Source organism: Bombina bombina, chromosome 4 (genome assembly GCF_027579735.1).
Source record: "Bombina bombina isolate aBomBom1 chromosome 4, aBomBom1.pri, whole genome shotgun sequence".
Classification (NCBI taxonomy): Eukaryota; Metazoa; Chordata; class Amphibia; order Anura; family Bombinatoridae; genus Bombina; species Bombina bombina.
In genome coordinates this window covers 28,752,446-28,772,847 of record NC_069502.1, presented here as the reverse complement: position 1 = coordinate 28,772,847, position 20,402 = coordinate 28,752,446, and positions in this window count along the sequence as shown.

The following is a 20,402-nucleotide window of genomic DNA, read 5'->3' as shown; positions in this document are numbered from 1 at the left end:
TTATACCTTCCAAAATCTCTCGGCTCTTCACCGCCAGAGGTTCGATGGCAATATCAAATAATAATGGTGAGAGAGGGCACCCCTGTCTTGTTCCCTTATGCAGTATAATTGGGTCCGATAACAAATTATTAATATTAAGAAAAGATATTGGGTTCTGATAAAGGAGTGAGATATATTCATAGAAATGACCTAAAAAACCAAACTTGTTGAGAGCTGTTAACAAATGATCCCATAGGACAGAGTCAAAGGCTTTTTCTGCATCCACCGTTAACAACGCAAAATCTTGCTTCTGCCCTGACCCCGTCCTATGGGATGCTAAAATATATTCGATTATGGTCATAGCCCTTCTAATGTTTTTCTGTTCTGACCTGCCGGGAATGAATCCGGTTTGATCCGGATGAATCACATCCCCTATAACTTTTTTAAGACGGTTAGCTAATATATTTGCTAATAGCTTGTAATCGCTATTGAGAAGAGAGATTGGTCTATATGAGTCCATTAGATTAGGATCTTTTTCCTTCTTTAAGATAAGGGTAATATTTGAGGCGGTGAAAAACCGAGAGGGTCTAGAATGCAGCAGAAAATATTTATTGAACAGATCTGTGAGAGTCAAAACAATCTCCTCCGATAATATTTTATAAAATTCAATCGGTAATTGATCGGGCCCAGGTGCTTTCCCCAAAACTGCCTCTTTAATTGCGGTAAGTGTCTCCTCTGTGGTAATCTCATTATTCAAAACATTTAACTGATCTGAGGTGATTTTTGGTAGTTTAATGCTTTCCCAAAAAGACTTTTTCGCCTCTTGGTCAACTTCTGCAGGGGAGTATTTTTTCTGAAAGAATAGTTGAAATTGCTCAACGATATCTTTCGGAGTATTATACTTTTTACCCTCTGATATGATTGTTCCTATATAATTGTTTTTCCTCTTACTTTTAGAAATATTTGAGAGCATTTTAGCAGTCTTCGGGGAGAAAGTACCAAATGTAGCTTTGTTTTTCATATCTTCCTGTATCTGATTTTTAGATAGAAAAGTCTCTCTCTCACTCTTAGCCCTTTGATAACAGTCCCTGTGCAATCTATATGCCCCGAATGAATGTCAGCCACATTTCTGGGATGGATTATACGCAAAATTAGTTAATTACATAGATTCTCAATTGATTATAGGGGGCGATTTTAATAGTGTTTTTCTCCCTCAGCTGGATAGACTGAGAACTGGGGGCTCTTCTAGATCAAGAAAAGAGGCCAAAATATTGACCTCTTTTTCAAAAGGTCTCAAATTAAAGGATATTTGGAGAATCCAACACCCGGACGAGAAATTATTTACATGTGAATCGAAAGTACATCGTACCTTCTCAAGAATAGACATGTTTCTGGTATCTGAAAGATTACTGCAATTAGAGATGAACACAGATATTAAGAACATAATTCTATCTGACCATGCTATTATATCTCTCTCTATCCAGTTGAGGAACAGGGGGGCCGGTCTTGAGGCTAAATTTTTCTTTCCTAGCTTTTTGTATTCTAATATTCCCTTCAGAAATTGGCTGACTCAGAAATGGAAGGATTATGTATATCAGAACAAGGAATACATTCCTAAAACAGAAATATTTTGGGAGGCCGCAAAGGCCTGTCTAAGGGGGGAAATTAAGGCATATATGGTTAAAAGGAAAAGGAAGATTAGAGCGAGGGAAAGTCAACTGAACAATTATCTCAGAAATAAATTTGTTAAATATACTGATAATCCTAATAAGGACAACTGGGACTGTTATCAAACAGCTGTACAATCTGCCTTTAAACACTCTTTTGAAAGAGATGCAGGGCTTGTCCTCTATACTGGATAGGATAAAAATCCGATTTACTCTTCTTAGGTTTATATGGCCTGGTGTTTTGCAAAAGGGTATCACTATCAACATTTAATGATACCAATGTATTTAACGCACAAGCATCTTTAAAAGGAATACATTCATTACTTTTATTAGGAGCTTGATCACTATTCATGCAGTCCGAGTGTACATCAGGATTCAGACTGAAACATCTCTTCAAGGTTAATTTTCTCACAAACCTATTTACATCAAGCAAAGTAGTAAATGGTGAGAAATTCCGAGAGGGGGCAAAACCCAATCCCTTACTCAGTACACTGATCTGATCAGCACTCAAACTGCATGAAGAAGAAATATTGATTACACTTAAATCTAAAGTCCCATTTGCATTTAGGCCTTCTTTTTTCTGTGTGTTTTTCCTTTTGGATCTCCTGATTCTCCTAAAGGGACCTTCTGTTCCTTTTTTGAGACCTTTGGGCGTACCACTGGCTCTTCTCCATCTGTATCCTCAGCCGAGGTGACCTGCAGAGAATGGGAGCAAACAGAGAGAGAGAAGGTGGATACTTGGTAAAGATAACACTGTTGATGATGTGTATTATTTTCTGTTTTTAACAAATTGTCTGCATGTATCTTTAAATTTGTTATGTGTGGGCAAGTGTAAGGGCAACTAGTGCCCTATTTAATGATGGATGTTGTACACAATTATTGAGTCTCTGATGAAGCGCCACTAGGGGGCGTGAAACGCGTCAGGCTATCTACTTGTCTATGACTGTCTTGGTTATATTTCACCAATAAACCTGTGATATTCATTTGAACCCGTGTGCAGCCTTCCATTCGTATCAAATAGTTAATAACTATTTAATAACTATTGTACCTAGTTAAAATAAATACAAAGTTGCCTGTAAAATAAAAATAAACCCTAAGCTAGCTACAATGTAACTATTAGTTATATTGTAGTTAGCTTAGGGTTTATTTTATAGGTAAGTATTTAGTTTTAAATAGGAATAATTTAGTTAATTGTAGTAATTGTATTTAGATTTATTTAAATTATATTTAAGTTAGGGGGGGTTAGGTTTAGGGTTAGACTTAGGTTTAGGGGTTAATATGTTTATTATAGTGGTGGCGACATTGGGGGCGGCAGATTAGGGGTTAATAAATGTAGTTAGGTTGCAGTGACATTGGGGGCGGCAGATTAGGGGTTAATAAACATAATGTAGGTGGCGCCGATGTTGGGGGCAGCAGATTAGGGGTTCATAAGTATAATGTAGGTGGCGGCGATGTCCGGAGCAGCAGATTAGGGGTTAATAATATAATGCAGGTGTCGGCATTGTCGGGGGTGGCAGATTAGGGGTTAATAAGTGTAATATTAGGGGTGTTTAGACTCAGGGTTCATGTTAGGGTGTTAGGTGTAGACATAAATTTATTTTCCCCATAGGAATCAATGGGGCTGCGTTAGGAGCTTTACGCTGCTTTTTTGCAGGTGTTAGGTTTTTTTTCAGTCGGCTCTACCCCATTGACTCCTATGGGGAAATCATTCACAAGCACGTTTAGCCTTCTACTACTCTTACTTCTCTTCTAGTGACTTGATGAGGAATAAAGTAATTAGACAAAGAATGTCACATACATTAGCCCGTAGGTCACATACATTAGCCGTAGGTCACATACATTAGCCATAGGTCACATGTGTATAAAGCTGCTGAACAGGAACCATAATGCCCTGAAGTCTTGTGCTATCTAATCAGCTGTCTGATCCTGCGCCTCCTGCTCTACTGGATACCTTACCCACAAGGTTCATGTGAATTTGTACAATAGCAAGTTACCTGTGTAATATTAGGGTTAGTGTAAACAATCCCTATTATGTATATTTGTTTAGTTGTTACCGGCACTTTGCTGCTTTATATTAATCATACACAGTGTCTTTATATTTAGCACATTACAGAGTTAAACCCCTACTTCTCTTCTAGTGACTCGATGAAGAATAAAGTAATTAGACAAAGAATGTCACATACACTAGCCCCTAGGTCACATACACTAGCCCGTACGTCACATACATTAGCCTGTAGGTCACATGTGTATAAAGCTGCTGAACAGGAACCATAATGCCCTGAAGTCTTGTGCTATCTAATCAGCTGTCTGATCCTGCGCCTCCTGCTCTGCTGGATACCTTACCAACAAGGTGAAGGTTCATGTGAATTTGTACAATAACAAGTTACCTGTGTAATATGAGGGTTAGTGTAAACAATCACTTTGTACAGTGTGTAATGACAATAGCAAGTTACATGTGTGATATGAGGTTCACCTGGAAACGTCACCTCACAGCAAAATAGCTCATTGCGGCGAACGCTTCAGAAAAATAAAGTATTTTATACTTCATGACTGAAAGTTCCCTTTATTTGTTCCATTGTTAAATCCTAGAGTTTCACAAACGCAAGGATTTATCATCACTTTAAATGGAGCCCTATTATGTATATTTGTTTAGTTGTTACTGGCACTTCGCTGCTTTATATTAATCATACACAGTGTCTTTATATTTAGCACATTACAGAGTTAAAACCCTACTTCTCTTCTAGTGACTTGATGAGGAATAAAGTAATTAGACAAAGAATTAGACAAAGAATGTCACATATTACCATGACTTTGTAACTGCATCCTGTGCTAGTCATACATTGCATATTTTATCACCTTTATGTCTGCCCATCATGTTAAAAGTTAGTTTAATCAGATCAGGCCCATATATCTTTCTTATTATTTGCTAATGGTTTTATTTCCCCACATGGATACCTCTGTCTTATCTCTGTAATTTTTGAACTTTTGTTTTTGCTTGAATGACCCTTAGCTCAAATGTCCATAAATGCACCCTCCCCATTCCTTAACTTTTTTTGCAGGTCCATCTGACCCAATATATCTCTCTCCCTCAGCCTGATTTAAAATATATTCTGCCCCAGACTTGCAAGCAAAGACACAGACTTCCACTCAGCTGTTACACTGCCTTCTGCTAACAATGCAGTTGCTCCTGGAGGCAGGCAGAGCCTTGCCGTAGGGAGCTTTGACCATGGAGGAAGAGGCCCTTGTGATTGGGTGAGAAGGGGATGTGGGTGGAGCTTAGATGCTAGTATATAAAGCTGATCTGGGCGGGAAAGACAGCAGTTTGTTATTGAAAAATTATTGGAAGCATCTGTGACTACGTGTCTTTCCCGCCCAGTCCATGGCTTCTGTTGAGGATTTACTGGCGCAGCTGAAGGAGGCGGCAGAGTCCAGGGGACCTACCTGGTTGGAATCGCAGGTGCGGGCCTTGCTTGACATCCGCTCGGATCCGGTCCAGGAGCAGATGGTGACCTGGTAGAAGTTGTCCAGGCATTCCAGGTCTCCGGTCTGGCTTAGTCCTGATGGCGGTAGGCGACAGGGAGGCGGAAAGAAGAGCAGCTCTGGTTCAGGTAGGAGTTCGGATCATCCGGAGTCCTCTGATGCGACGGATCAAGTGGTGCCTCCGGTGGTGACATCAACAGAGATGATGAGCAACGGTGATCCGTAGCTGAGAGCCTATTCCAGGCGGTCCACCAAGGGTAAAGGGGGTGGTCCTAAGGTGGCGCATGGCCCGTGTGGGCCTGATCCTGTGGGGGAAGGGCCTTCTGGGCAGCAGGGGAGTTAAGGTCCAGCTGGGCCTCCTGATGATTTTTGGGGGGTTGTTGAGGATAGCGGGAGTGAGGGGGAGGGTGTTTGGTCTCCTGGCCAAGCCTTTGAGGTTAATGAGGGAGTGGTGGTAGGGCAACCCCTGCTTTGGGGGGTAGTAGCACAAGGGCTCTTGAGGGATGCCTCTTTAGGGATAGTGGGGTTGTGTCTGATAGGAGTTTGGTTAATGAAGATTATGGGTCTGGTGATGAGGAGGAGTTTGAGTTAGATGCAGGTGTTGTGGACTTATACTTAAATTCATCTGAGGAAGAATATGTCCCCCCTCCCCTGGGGCTCAGGGCAGTTCTGGGGTCCGCTTTAAGGGATTTAGTAACAGTTCTTTTTCTGGGGATAGGCCGGTGGGCCTCATGTCCCCTCCTGGGGGGATTTGGGTCTTCAAGGGTAGTGGAAGATTTCGGAGTGGGTACCTCACACGTCAGTTTTTTTTTCCAGGTACTGGCTCTGCGGGGCAATGGCCAGTGGCTCAGCCTGGTCCATCCATGGTGGCAGATGGGGTTGACGGCCTTGAGGAGGATTTCTCTCGCCTGCACTGCTCCTGGACGGAGTCTATTCATCTGGAGCCTGATGACAGCATGCACCAGGAGATTCGGCCTGTTGGCAGAAGGCAGGTGAGGCAGGTGTGTACAGACAAGGTGGGAGAGTTGTCTGGGGATCAAAGTGGGGCCAGGATATATAAGGCTGCTGCTAGAGGAGATAGGGGTGGACTCAAACGGCCTTATAGGCCTGGGGACTATGTTGGTGCATAAAGGGGAAGGTCGCAGAGACGGCCAGTGACTGAAGTTGCTTGGTCTGGTGGTGCTGGAGGCAGGGCCCCTAGGAGAGGGAGGGGTGGTTTTACGGCTAGGGATTCCAGCCTGCACAGGGGGGACAGGGAAGTAGAGGTTTTCCTCCCCTGGATATGTGTTCACGTTCTGCTGTTTTTCAGGATCAACCACGGCAGCCGGATCAGCCTGGGCCGGCGGCTGCCATAATGCCTGAAAGTGGACAACAGACAACAGAGCAACGCATGGGCGGGCTCTAGTCGGCGTCATCCTAATCTCAAATATTTTTTTTTATTTATTTTCTTTTTTTTCCGATTATTTAACCCATCTCTTTTTTCATTTACATCCCTTTGTTTAATTTCACCCCCAAGTTTTTATTTGTATTTGCAGGGATATAGATTAGAGATAGTTAGGGTCTAGATAGGTTAGGTAGTTCGTTTTGGGAATATTTAATTTAGGGTTTAGTTAGGTGATTTAGTGTAGTTAGATAAGCTAGGGACTTTAGTGTTAGGTTAGATTTAGGGAGGAAGGCAAAAGGGATGGATAGGCCTAGTGAAGTTGGGAGGAGGGTGGCTAGGGGGAGGGCAGTGGAGGGAGGGATAGAGGGAGGGGAGATAGGGAGTAGTATGGGCAGGTCTAGGGGCCGAGGTTTGGGTGGAGGATTTGTCCTTCCTCAAACCCTGGCAGAGGATGGAAGGAGAGAGGGTGGAAAAGTGGAGGTGGGCAGAGATAGGAGGAGTCAGCCACAACTAGGAACACAAAGAAGAGGGAGAGTGGGGCAGACTGTGGCAAGTAGGGGTGGGGCTGGTGGTAGCCTATCACAGCCTGCAGGGACAGAGGAGGGAAAGTGGGGCAGACTGGGGCAAGAGGGGTGGGGCTGGTGGTAGCCTATCACAGCCTGCAGGGACAGAGGAGGGAGAGTGGGGAAGACTGTGGCAAGAGGGGGTGGGGCTGGTGGTAGCCTATCACAGCCTGCAGGGACAGAGGAGGGAGAGTGGGGCAGACTGTGGCAAGAGGGGGTGGGGCTGGTGGTAGCCTATCACAGCCTGCTGGGACAGAGGAGGGAGAGATGGGCAGACTGTGGCAAGATGGGGTGGGGCTGGTGGTAGCATATCACAGCCTGCAGGGACAGAGGAGGGAGAGTGGGGCAGACTGTGGCAAGTGGTGGGTGGGGCTGGGGGTAGCCTATCACAGCCTGCAGGGACAGAGGAGGGAGAGTGGGGCAGACTGTGGCAAGAGGGGGTGGGGCTGGTGGTAGCCTATCACAGCCTGCAGGGACAGAGGAGGGAGAGGGGGCAGACTGTGGCAAGTGGTGGCTGGGGCTGGTGGTAGCCTATCACAGCCTGCAGGGACAGAGGAGGGAGAGTGGGGAAGACTGTGGCAAGAGGGGTGGGGTTGGTGGTAGCCTATCACAGCCTCCAGGGACAGAGGAGGGAGAGAGGGCTGGTCCCCAGTCACAGGAGGGAGAGTGGGGCAGACTGTGGCAAGAGGGGTGGGGTTGGTGGTAGCCTATCACAGCCTGCAGGGACAGAGGAGGGAGAGAGGGCTGGTCCCCAGTCACAGGAGGGAGAGTCTGTGTCTGCTGGCCCTTTAGGTGTGAAGGGCAGGCTAAGAGAGGAGAGGTACTCTGAGGAGGAGAAGGAGGCTCTTGTTGAGGCCTACTTGGAGAGGGCACAACGAGAAAAAAAAGGGGAGCATAGGTAAAGCACACAATTTTATCATGTATTTAAGCAGCAGGATAAAAAATACAAAAGTAAAAATATACTTGCATGTACAAGATAGAGGGTATGACGTGTTGCTGTCATCAGATACCTTAAAGTTCTCTCACACTTGTAGCCTTTTATAAGCATCTGTTAGTGCTGATTGGATACGTACAGTCACCATTGTGAAACCCCCCTTAACCCCTTAACATCCCTAATACTGCACTAAGTATGAAGATAACACTTGAACATTTTCTACTTAGTTCACATATTTATAAAACAAACACTGTCATTATGTAACACATTCTTGAGCCCTATGTAGTTAAACCTATATAGTGAAATAAATATACATTTGCACGCCCATAATTTTTATAGTTCAAAACATTCTGTAATATTATATAAATGCACTAAGGCATTAAACCTGATTTTGGCTATATTATACATCAGAATTAGAAGAACACTCACAAACAGTTTTTCTAGGAGATAGTATGATTTTATTGACATGCAACAGTAGATCCATATTTGTTTATAATACGGTTAAAATGACATTGGGTTTCAGTTAGTGAGTCTAAATACTAATATAAGGGAAATAAGAGGTTAATCGTATAAGCCAGGGATGTTTATTTCCAGACATTGATAATGTCTGCCTCTGTGTTAAACCCATGAGGCACTCTGGTGCGTAAGACAAAAATCCAGAAAGCTTTCCTTCTGTATAAGAGGCTATCAAGTTTTCCACATCTTTCTGGAGTCCTAACCTTGTCTATAACCAGCCATCATGGCCATTATGTTTTTCTATAAAGTGTTCTGCAAGAGAGGAGAGGGCACCTCAGCTGGGCGAGTCTCCGGAATAAGTTGTGGGAGGAGATACGAGTGGCAGTCAGCTGCTTAGGCCGCAATCGTTCTACTGCTACCATAAAGCATCGCTACCATGACTGCAGGAGGGAAACCACGGTAAGGATGGCACAGCAAGCTAAATATGCACGTGGGACAGGTGGTGGTTCTAGTAAGTGGATTCATCTGAAGTCATGGGAGAAGATGCTGTCTCATGTCATCTCTGGTGAAGCTGTCCTGGGATGCAAAGGACAATGGACACATCAGTGCCAGCTGAAGATGTCCATGAAGGTGAATATTAAATATCATATGTAATAAATGTTTTATTTTTGATTTACATATGGTTAGTAATCAACCCCAGGGCAGAACATTCTGTCATCTGAGATGTCATCGTAGAAAATGCAGCATGTCTGCAGAAAGAATGGGACACATGCAGGGACTGTTAGCATTCACTTTGCAGCAATGATCCACATAAGACTGTTCTCTTCAAACAGAGCTTTGCTCTGGCTGCACTGTGTAAGTCTTCCCTAATACAATGCATCCAGAGCAAAGTGCTGTTTGAAGAGAACAGTCAAATATGGAGCAGAGCTGCAAAGCAGCAGAGAATTTATTGTTGACTGACTCTCAGGGATTTTTTCAACCCCACCCCTAACCTTTTTTAAAGCTGTGATTTCTTTATGTAAGATGTTGTGAGCAATGCATCTTTTGTATAACTACATTTCTATCTTGTGATGTTTGATTAAGAGAAACAAATGTATTTGAGACATTTTAAAAACTTTGCTTTACTCTCCAGTTAATGAACACAGTGCAATTGAGCTGGTGTTTTGGTGTAACTGCCTAATTTAAAATGGAATTTTATTTCAAAAGGACCTGCAGAATATTTTTCACAAAAAAATCTCATCGCAGAAAGTGAAGAAAAGTTCTGCCTCTGAGGAAATCAATTGTTATTAAGCATCAGTGGAAAACATACCTTGGTAGATTGAGGACAAGTAATGTTTTACATGGTGCAAAGTCTGAGTTTCACATTTACTTAAGTTAGGGAAATTATATAACTATCAATCGTATCTATCAAATGTATATTGCATCTTTTGATCTATGTAATTTGTATCTATCAAATGTGTATTGCATCTTTTGATCTGCCTTGCTGCTCCTTTCAGGCAGGCCAGCTCTTTGCATACAGGCCCACAGACTCTGTAACAGATCTCTCTTGCAGGGAGAGGTGCAGCCAGAATGCAGGGTCAGAACCTCTGCAACTGGTATACTCGATTGTGCAAAAGGAAGTAACCTTACCATGGGTCCCAACCCGCACGTCTTTGTAATTCTCTGTCTGGGAAATTATATATCTTTCAAATGAGCTATTTATCTATCAAATCTATCTAACTATCAATCGTATCTATCAAATGTATATTGCATCTATTGATCTATGCAATTTTTATCTATCAAATGTATATTGCATCTATTGATCTATGCAATTCATATCTATCAAATGTATATTGCATCTATTGATCTATGGAATTTGTATCTATCAAATGTATATTGCATGTATTGATCTATGGAATTTGTATCTATCAAATGTATATTGCATCTATTGATCTATGCAATTTTTATCTATCAAATGTATATTGCATCTATTGATCTATGGAATTTGTATCTATCAAATGTATATTGCATCTATTGATCTATGGAATTTGTATCTATCAAATGTATATTGCATGTATTGATCTATGGAATTTGTATCTATCAAATGTATATTGCATGTATTGATCTATGGAATTTGTATCTATCAAATGTATATTGCATGTATTGATCTATGGAATTTGTATCAATCAAATGTATATTGCATCTTTTGATCTATGTAATTTGTATCTATCAAATGTAAATTGCATCTTTTGATCTATGTAATTCGTATCTATCAAATGTATATTGCATCTATTGATCTATGTAATTCGTATCTATCATATGTATATTGCATCTATTGATGTAATTTGTATCTATCAAATGTATATTGCATCTTTTGATCTATGTAATTGGTATCTATCAAATGTATATTGCATCTTTTGATCTATGTAATTGGTATCTATCAAATGTATATTGCATCTATTGATCTATGTATCTATCTATCAAATCTATCTATCTTGTGGTTGTGCAAATGGACTGTTTGCGGTTGTTTGCGGTGCGTTAAACGGGGAGTTTGGTCTGTCACTGTGAAGCGGGCGTAACCCTTACACTACCTGATCAATACAACATCATACCTGATGTTTTAAAGCACGTTATTCCAAACAATTTAGGAATGTTAGGTAATTTATGAAAAGTAAACAAGGAGGATCACACTACCAGTAAAGCGTTAAAACTCACAGCATACAGATAATCCAAATAGCCGATAGAGACCGATATTAGTCCAATACTGAATAGACAAACTTTCAGACAGAACTTCCCTCTTCACCTGCCACACCGCAAACGAACAATATCTTCCCATTTTATATGGAGACGATATATTGAAGGATATTATAAGTGATGGCTGTAAATTTGTTTATTCTAAGAATAGCACATTGGCTAATGTACTATCCCCCAGTATGCTCAAAACTAAAAGGAATAGAGATGATAGCTCATGGTTAAAACACAGTGGCAGCTTTAAATGCTGCAGTAGTCGCTGTAAAGCATGTGAGTACCACAATGTGACAAGTACCTTTACATCACATGTGACAGGAGAAAGCTTTAATGTACAGGGATGTGTCAATTGCAGTTCTTGCTATGTGATTTACTTAGTTGAATGCACCCTTTGTAAGGGTCAATACGTGGGTCTCACAACGCGTGATGTGAGAACACGTATAAGAGAACATCTAGGAGATATAAGAAATAAGGTACCCTGCTCAGAATTGAGCAGACACTTTATTTTTGAGCATAATCAATCTGTTAAATCCTTCAGCTGGAACATCATAGAAGCTGTTAAAACCCCAAGTCGAGGAGGAGATAGATCACAAATTCTAGGTACACAAGAGGTCTATTGGATATTTAAATTGAAGACACAGGTCCCCATGGGGTATAATTCTGAATATGACCTTGTAAATTTTTGGGAGTAATAAAGTCATTAGAATCATATCCAGATATCCAGACAATGTATGTTGCTGTTTAATCGTATATATTTTTGATTAAAAGTTTCAAGATAGGTTTAAAAAAATATTTGACAAATTGTCTATATATTTACTATATATTAAGAGCTAGTATTGCTTTTTTTAAAAAAAAATAATTATTACATGTAAATGATTTATACTTAATGTCTTGATTCTTTTAATATATTATTAATATACTGAATTTATCTGTGATGATATCTTGTACTGATTTTTAGGTCTCTTTGTCCCTAAGCTCTGTATACATATGTGTAATAACTTGTTTGCTTAATTACCTACACATAGGAATATTATTAGAATATTTTGAACATAGGATTATTTTTCAGTTTAATTATGAACATATACATTTAAAAGTTGTTTTTGTTTCTGAATTATTTCAATGTTAATTTATAAATATTTCCTAATGTGTATGATAGCTGTCTGATATAACTTCTTGATAATTTGGCCTTATCCACATTCCAGCAGTTAGCGTGTAAGGAGTTAAGTCCAGCAGGTAGAATTAATTAACTAATTAACTATAGATCTATGTAACAACTAAGTTTGTGGTCATAGGATATGGTCTATGAATACGGCAACAGCTAGCCGAAACGCGTTAGACCCTTTTCCATCACATTTTTAAATGTTTTTCTATATTCTACGCCTGTTTTAAATGGAACAATAAAGTATCTGTTTTTAGCTTACCTTTTTGGGACCGTTTCCTTTTTTCTATTTTTAGGTAATTTATGCCCTTTAAGGATTAAAACCAGACTCTGCATCAACTATGTAATTTTCCATGGGAGTTTTGCATGGATCCCCCTCCAGCATGCCACAGTCCAGGTGTTAGTCCCCTTGAAACAACTTTTCCATCACTATTGTGGCCAGAAAGAGTCCCTGTGGGTTTTAAAATTCGCCTGCCCATTGAAGTCAATGGCAGTTCGCACAGTTCGCAAGTTCGTGAACATTTGCGGAAGTTCACGTTCGACGTTCGCGAACGCAAAATTTTAGGTTTGCGACATCACTATTTGTGACTAGGAACATAGGAGATGAGAGGAAGAATCTTTAATTTATATTCTTCAAATTATTAACTACACATAAATTAAGTTGTTTGGAGAAGAAATTAGTATGTAGGATAGCGTTATGCTTATCTCAGGCAGTAATTAGTATGTAGGATAGCATTATGCTTATATCAGGCATTAATTAGTACATAGGATAGCCTTATGCTTATATAGACATTAATTAGTACATAGGATATCCTTACGCTTATCTCAGGTGGTAATTAGTGTGTAGGATAGCGTTATGCTTAGATAGGCATTAATTAGTATATTGGATATCCTTACGCTTATCACAGGTGGTAATTAGTATGTAGAATAGCGTTATGTTAATCTCAGGCAGTAATTAGTATGTAGGATAGCGTTATGCTTATCTCAGGCAGTAATTAGTATGTAGGATAGCCTTATGCTTATACCAGGCATTAATTAGTACGTAGTATAGCCTTATGCTTACATAGACATTAATTAGTACATAGGATATTCTTACGCTTATCTCAGGTGGTAATTAGTATGTAGGGTAGCGTTATGCTTAGATAGGCATTAATTAGTATGTAGGATAGCCTTATGCTTACATAGACATTAATTAGTACATAGGATATTCTTACGCTTATCTCAGGTGGTAATTAGTATGTAGGGTAGCGTTATGCTTAGATAGGCATTAATTAGTATGTAGGATAGCCTTATGCTTACATAGGCATTAATTAATACATAGGATAGCCTTATGCTTATATAGGCATTAATTAGTACGTAGGATAGCCTTATGCTTATATATGCATTCATTAGTATATAGGATATCCTTACGCTTATCTCAGGCGGTAATTAGTATGTAGGATAGCATTATGCTTATATAGGCATTAATTGGTATGTAGGATAGCCTTATGCTTATATAGGCATTACTTAGTATATAGGATTTCCTTACACTGATCTCAGGCGGTAATTAGTATTGTAAAACTCTTGAGAAAACTTAGGTTTCAACTTTTGGGAGGATCACAACTGCAGATAAAAAAAAGTATATTTGTATCACAAAGACAATTGGGCTATTATGACAGCATAGACCAAGCAGTCTGAGGTGAAATTTAATAAACTTAGGTAAGTTGCTGTTAATGCAAGCACAGCAAATCAAAGCACACTGATTTCTCAGATCTGTTATTGCCTCACAGATAGGAATCAGTGTAGAATTGCAAGTAATTATAAAAGTATTTTATGGTCACTAATAAGCAACACTATACATCCTTTATATACCTGCCTGCAATAAATTGAGAGATTATGCAGGAGTGGTTGTTTGTGCAAAAAAGAAGTGAGAGAGCAGCTTGATGTTTCTAGTTGTACTGTCTCTTTAAATAGCACACCGGAGCAGGTCTTGTGAATAAGCAAGTAAGTTGAAAGGAGCACAAAGTTTGTATAAGCAGAGTAGAGCTTTATATGTTATGGCTGTACATATATGCAGTTAAATGGAAAGCAGATTCTATTTAAGCAAAGCATTCTGTGCTGTTAAGCTCAAGATGTAATGTCAGCTTAAAACAGATAAATAGTCCTTACTTTACAAAGGTAGTCTCCCAGGCTTGTCTGTGTAATGCAGCAGGGAATGCACACAGCTTGAACTCCAGGCAGGCTGACAGGTTTAGTTCAGTACTTCAGTAGAAATAAATGAAGCTTGTAATTTTGCAAAGTAATGATGTCCGTTTGCAAACAGGTAGCAGAAGTGCAATGAATCCAATTAGGAAGGATCAAGAAAGGAGTCTGAAGGCTTAATTTCCAAGTAGCAGGAACAAGCAAACAAACTGTGAAACAGTACTATCTGCAATAACTAAGCACCTGTTTAATGTCAGGTGATCCCTTAAGTAAAGGGAAAGGTAAACCCATGTGATGTGGAAATGGAAGGAGAGATGCAAAACACAGAGTGGAATCCTCACATAAGCCCCCCTTCAAGGAAGCCGATCCTTGGCTAGTGATGTCGCGAACAGTTCGCCGGAGAACAGTTCCCGGCGAACATAGTTTGTTCGCGTTCACCGCTGCGGGTGAACACATGCGATGTTCAGTCTGCCCCCTATTTGTCATCATTGAGGAAACTTTGACCCTGTATCTCACAGCCTTCTGACACATTTGAGCCAATCAGCAGCAGACACTCCCTCACAGACCCTCCCAGCTCCTGGGCAGCAGCCATTTTAGATTCATTACGATCCTGCTTTCTTAGTGAGAGGAGCTTTAGTGTTGCTGCTGCTGAAATTATAGGGAAATAGTTAGCTAGGCTAGTGTATTTAGTGTCCACTACAGTCCTGAAGGACTCATCTAATCTCTGCTGTAAGGACAGCACCCCAAAAAGCCCTTTTTAGGGCTAGAACTTCAGTCGTTTTTTTTTTATTATTATTTGTTATTTTATTTGCATTTGCCTGACTTTCAGCCTGTGTGTGAGGCTCACAGTATATACTGTGATTAGTGCCACCACTGATATCTGCTTAACATTAGTGTAAATTTAAACAACAAAACTTTTAAATCATTTTGCTAGTGTAATCTAATTTCATTTTCTATCAGGCCTGTGTGTCAGGCTTACACAGCATATTCTGTGGTTAATTGCTGTGCCAGCAGCCACCACTCATATCTGCTTAACATTATTTTATTTTTATTTTTAAAAACTTTTAAATCATTTTTCTAGTGTAATCTAATTTCATTTTCTATCAGGCCTGTGTCAGGCTTACACAGCATACACTGTGGTTAATTGCTGTGCCAGCAGCCACCACTCATATCTGCTTAACATTATTGTAAATTAAAAAAAAACAACTTTTAAATAATTTTGCTAGAGTAATCTAATTTCATTTTCTATCAGGCCTGTGTCTCAGGCTCACACAGCATATACTGTGGTTAATTGCTCTGTGCCAGCAGCCACCACTCATATCTGCTTAACATTAGTGTAAATTTAAACAACAAAACTTTTAAATCATTTTGCTAGTGTAATCTAATTTCATTTTCTATCAGGCCTGTGTGTCAGGCTTACACAGCATATACTGTGGTTAATTGCTGTGCCAGCAGCCACCACTCATATCTGCTTAACATTATTGTAAATTTAAAAAAAAAAAAATTAAATCATTTTGCTAGTGTAATCTAATTTCATTTTCTATCAGGCCTGTGTATCAGGCTTCTGTGGTTAATTGCTGTGCCAGCAGCCACCACTCATATCTGCTTAACATTATTGTAAATTTTTTAAAAAAACTTTTAAATCATTTTGCTAGTGTAATCTAATTTCATTTTCTATCAGGCCTGTGTCTCAGGCTCACACAGCATATACTGTGGTTAATTGCTCTGTGCCAGCAGCCACCACTCATATCTGCTTAACATTAGTGTAAATTTAAACAACAAAACTTTTAAATCATTTTGCTAGTGTAATCTAATTTCATTTTCTATCAGGCCTGTGTGTCAGGCTTACACAGCATATACTGTGGTTAATTGCTGTGCCAGCAGCCACCACTCATATCTGCTTAACATTATTGTAAATTTAAAATAATACTACTTAGCACACCACGGGTCCCAGACCGCATTTCTTATTGTTATACTCTGTCAGGGAAATCATATATCTATCAAATCTATCTATTTATCTATCAAATCTATCTAACTATCAATCGTATCTATCAAATATAAATTGCATCTATTGATCGATGTAATTCGTATCTATCAAATGTATATTGCATCTTTTGATCGATGTAATTCGTATCTATCATCAAATGTATATTGCATCGATTGATCGATGTAATTCGTATCTATCATCAAATGTATATTGCATCTATTGATCTATGTAATTTGTATCTATCATATGTATATTGCATCTATTGATCTATGTAATGTATGTATCTAACTATCAAATCTATCTAACTCGTGGTTGTGCAAATGGACTGTTTGAAGTTGTTTGCGGTGCATTACACAGGGAGTTTGGTCCGTCACTGTGAAGCGGGCGTAACCCTTACACTACCTGATTGATACTACATCATACCTGATGTTTTAAATCACGTTATTCAAAAAATTTTTGGAATGTTAGGTGATTAAGGCACTTTATGGCTTAAAACCAGACTCTGCATCAACTATGTAATTTTCCGTGGGAGTTTTGCCATGGATCCCCATCCAGCATGCCACAGTCCAGGTGTTAGAAGTTCGAGTCCGCTGTTCGCGAACCGAAATTTTAAGGTTCGCGACATCACTATCCTTGGCTTGATGCTTAGGTCTGTGTGGGTAATGTCTGTGGAAATGAGAATGCAGCCTAGGGGCGTTGATATGAGTGTACGGTTCCCAACTATCCTCATCTGGCGAGTAGCCCTTCCACCTCACTAGATATTCTAACTGGCCATTGCATATTTCTAGAGTCCAGAAGGTCCAGAACCTCAAAGGAGTCATCATCAAGAGGTACTAGCTGTGGAGGGAGTATAGTCTTCGTTGTCGAAGAACTGGCAGGTTTTAGCAGGGAGACATGGAAAGTGGAATGAATGGGTAACGAAGATGGAAGATCCAAAGTAACAGCGTTGGAATTGATGACCTGAGTGATGGCAAACGGACCTATAAATAATCCGGCTAATTTTTTGCTAGGAACAGGTATTTTAATGTTCTTCGTTGAGAGCCAGACTTTATCACCCACAGCATATTCTGAAGACGGTCTTCTACAAAGATCGTAATATTTCTTTTGAGTAGCTTGTGCATTTTGGATGTTTTGACGTAAGAAGTGGAAGTTCTCAGCAATTTTTTGTAATAGATCATCTACTGAAGGAGATTTAAGAACCAGTGTGTCTTGTATGGAGAAAGTTGGATGATAGGCATAGTTAGCAAAAAACGGGGAGAGATTGGTTGAACTATGTTTGCTATTAACATCACAAAAACAGAACACTCCGGCAAACCTCCAGGCGTAAGAAAAAAACGTCCTTTATTTATAGCAGAAAACAAGCTAAAACATAAAAAATAAAAGCAAAGTGTCACAGCATGACTAGTGTCTGTTTCTACGTGTTTCGGCTATGATCAAGCCTTACTCATAGACATATCTATTACCCATCAGTCAGGGCTTAAATAGCCCTAGACTGATTAGTTAACCCTGTCCTGCTGTGGTTGAAAACACATTTAAAGGGGACCACACCAATGCAAAAAGAGAGATAAATAACCCTGGTGATAAACAAGTGTACATAATGAACGTTAAACAAATGTGCACATTCTTCAAATATTATTAAACAGACTTTGAAAAATGTCTACTTCCTTACAATGCAAAAATGGACCAATCTACATTAAATAAACCATATAGGAATCACAAATCCGTCTATACTTGTAGACAATATAAACCTAAGGACACTTTAACAAGCAGGTATCAAATATTGAAAAATTACAGAAAATTTGACTTTTACCTTCTAAGTCAGACATTCCTTCTATTTGGCACATATACATTACTTCTAGGTAAGCTCTATTAATAACTTTGTTCTTATAGCCTCTCTCCTTTAGCTGATTTTTAAGTATAATACTCTCTTTCTCAAAGTTCAGGTTACTCGAGCAGTTCCGTTTAATTTGGATAAACTGCCCCTTAGCAATGCCAAAACCCGTGTGGGGGGGATGATTGCTGCGTGCATGTAAAAATGCATTTGATGCAATAGGCTTACGATACAAAGTTGTATCAATATGACCACTGGATACATCCTCCATCAGGGTGATATCTAAATATGGAACTTCAGTCTGATGGTACATAAAAGTGAATTCCAAGTTCACTCTGTTATTTAAAAAATGGACAAATTCTTGTGCTTCCACTTGTGTGCCTGTCCACACCAACAGAAAGTCGTCTATGTATCTTTTATACACTTTGATACATTTTCTGTAGGGGTTTCTTTCTGCATAGATGTGGGACCACTCCCACCAACCCATGAAAAGGTTAGTGTATGCCGGAGCAAACTTTGCCCCCATAGCGGTCCCACGTCTCTGCAGAAAGAACTCTCCATCAAATTCAAAAAAATTATGTCTAAGTAGAAACTCAATAACCCTTAATAGGTACCTCTTCAATCCACTATCATAATTGCTGTACATGTTCAAAACAGTTTCAATAGCTTCTAAACCACATGAATGGGGGATGACAGAATAGAGCCCAACAACATCTATCGTAAGCCACGAGCAGTTGGCATCCCATTGCACTTCTTCCAGTGTCTTCAAAAGATGTTTTGTATCTCTTACAAAATAGGGCAACAGGTAGACTAAGGGCTGCAGGAGGGTCTCAACCCAACCGGACAATTTTTCAAACAATAAGCCTATACCTGATACAATAGGTCTTCCACGCACCTCCTCCAAGGATTTATGTACCTTAGGGAGGTGGTGGAAGATTGAGGTAACAGTTCTGGCCACAAAAAGAAAGTCTCTGGTATCTTGGTCAATTATACCCTCATGCAAGCCGTCGTCCAAAAGATGCCACAACTGATTTCGACTTCAACCGGGTTTCCTCTTAATTTACTATATACATTTACATCATAGAGTTGCCTTCTCACTTCTGCTATATAGTCAAATTTGTTCATAATAACTATACTCCCCCTTATCAGAATATTTGATAATAGTATCCCTTCTACTTTTCAACTGTGTGAGGGCCTGTTGTTGCAGTGTGTTCAAATTAGGGAAGACATGTTTGTGATTCTTAGCTAAGTCAATGAGGTCTTCCTCTATTCTGCGGTGGAAAGCTTCTAGGAAAGGTCCACGTTCTCTAGTGGGGTAAAAAACTGAACGGGGTTTAAAACCCCCATGTGCACTTCTAGTGTTGTGAGAGGTATCATAGGCAGAAGATTCAGAAAGAAGGTCATGCAAGGAGAGATAGTCACATGTGTCTGCAATATCTTTGGCTAGTTGTGTATTACCATATGTCATATCCTCAGTTTTGCTTTTGTTCCAGAAGAACTTTTTTAATGTTAAATCTCTAACAAGCCTATTTACATCGACTATTGTTTTAAACAAGTCAAAATTACATGTGGGTACAAATCCTAACCCTAGGCTTAATACCTGTTCCTCTTCTGGGGTGATCAATACATCAGATAAATTAATTATTTTCATATCCTGTACTTGTTGCGACCCACTCTTGCTCTCCTGTAACATCGTCTTCCTCTTTCTCCTCCCCCCTCTCTTTCCTTGATGTCCACCTGAAAAACCTGCTTATCATTAGTTTTGAAGCATGATTTCCCTGGGTGGTTTAAAGCAGTGATTTGCAACCTTTTTTTTGCCATGGCACACTTTTTTACATTAAAAAATCCTGTGGCACACCACATCCCAAAATTTTACAAAATCACACATTGTAGCCTAATACAGGATATATATACAGTATATATATATATATATATATATATATATATATATATATGTATACACACTGTACTGTGCTGTAATGCCATGCCTCCTACAAACTATACATTACATATTGACATTCATTCACAAACAATCATAATGAATGATTGTCTGT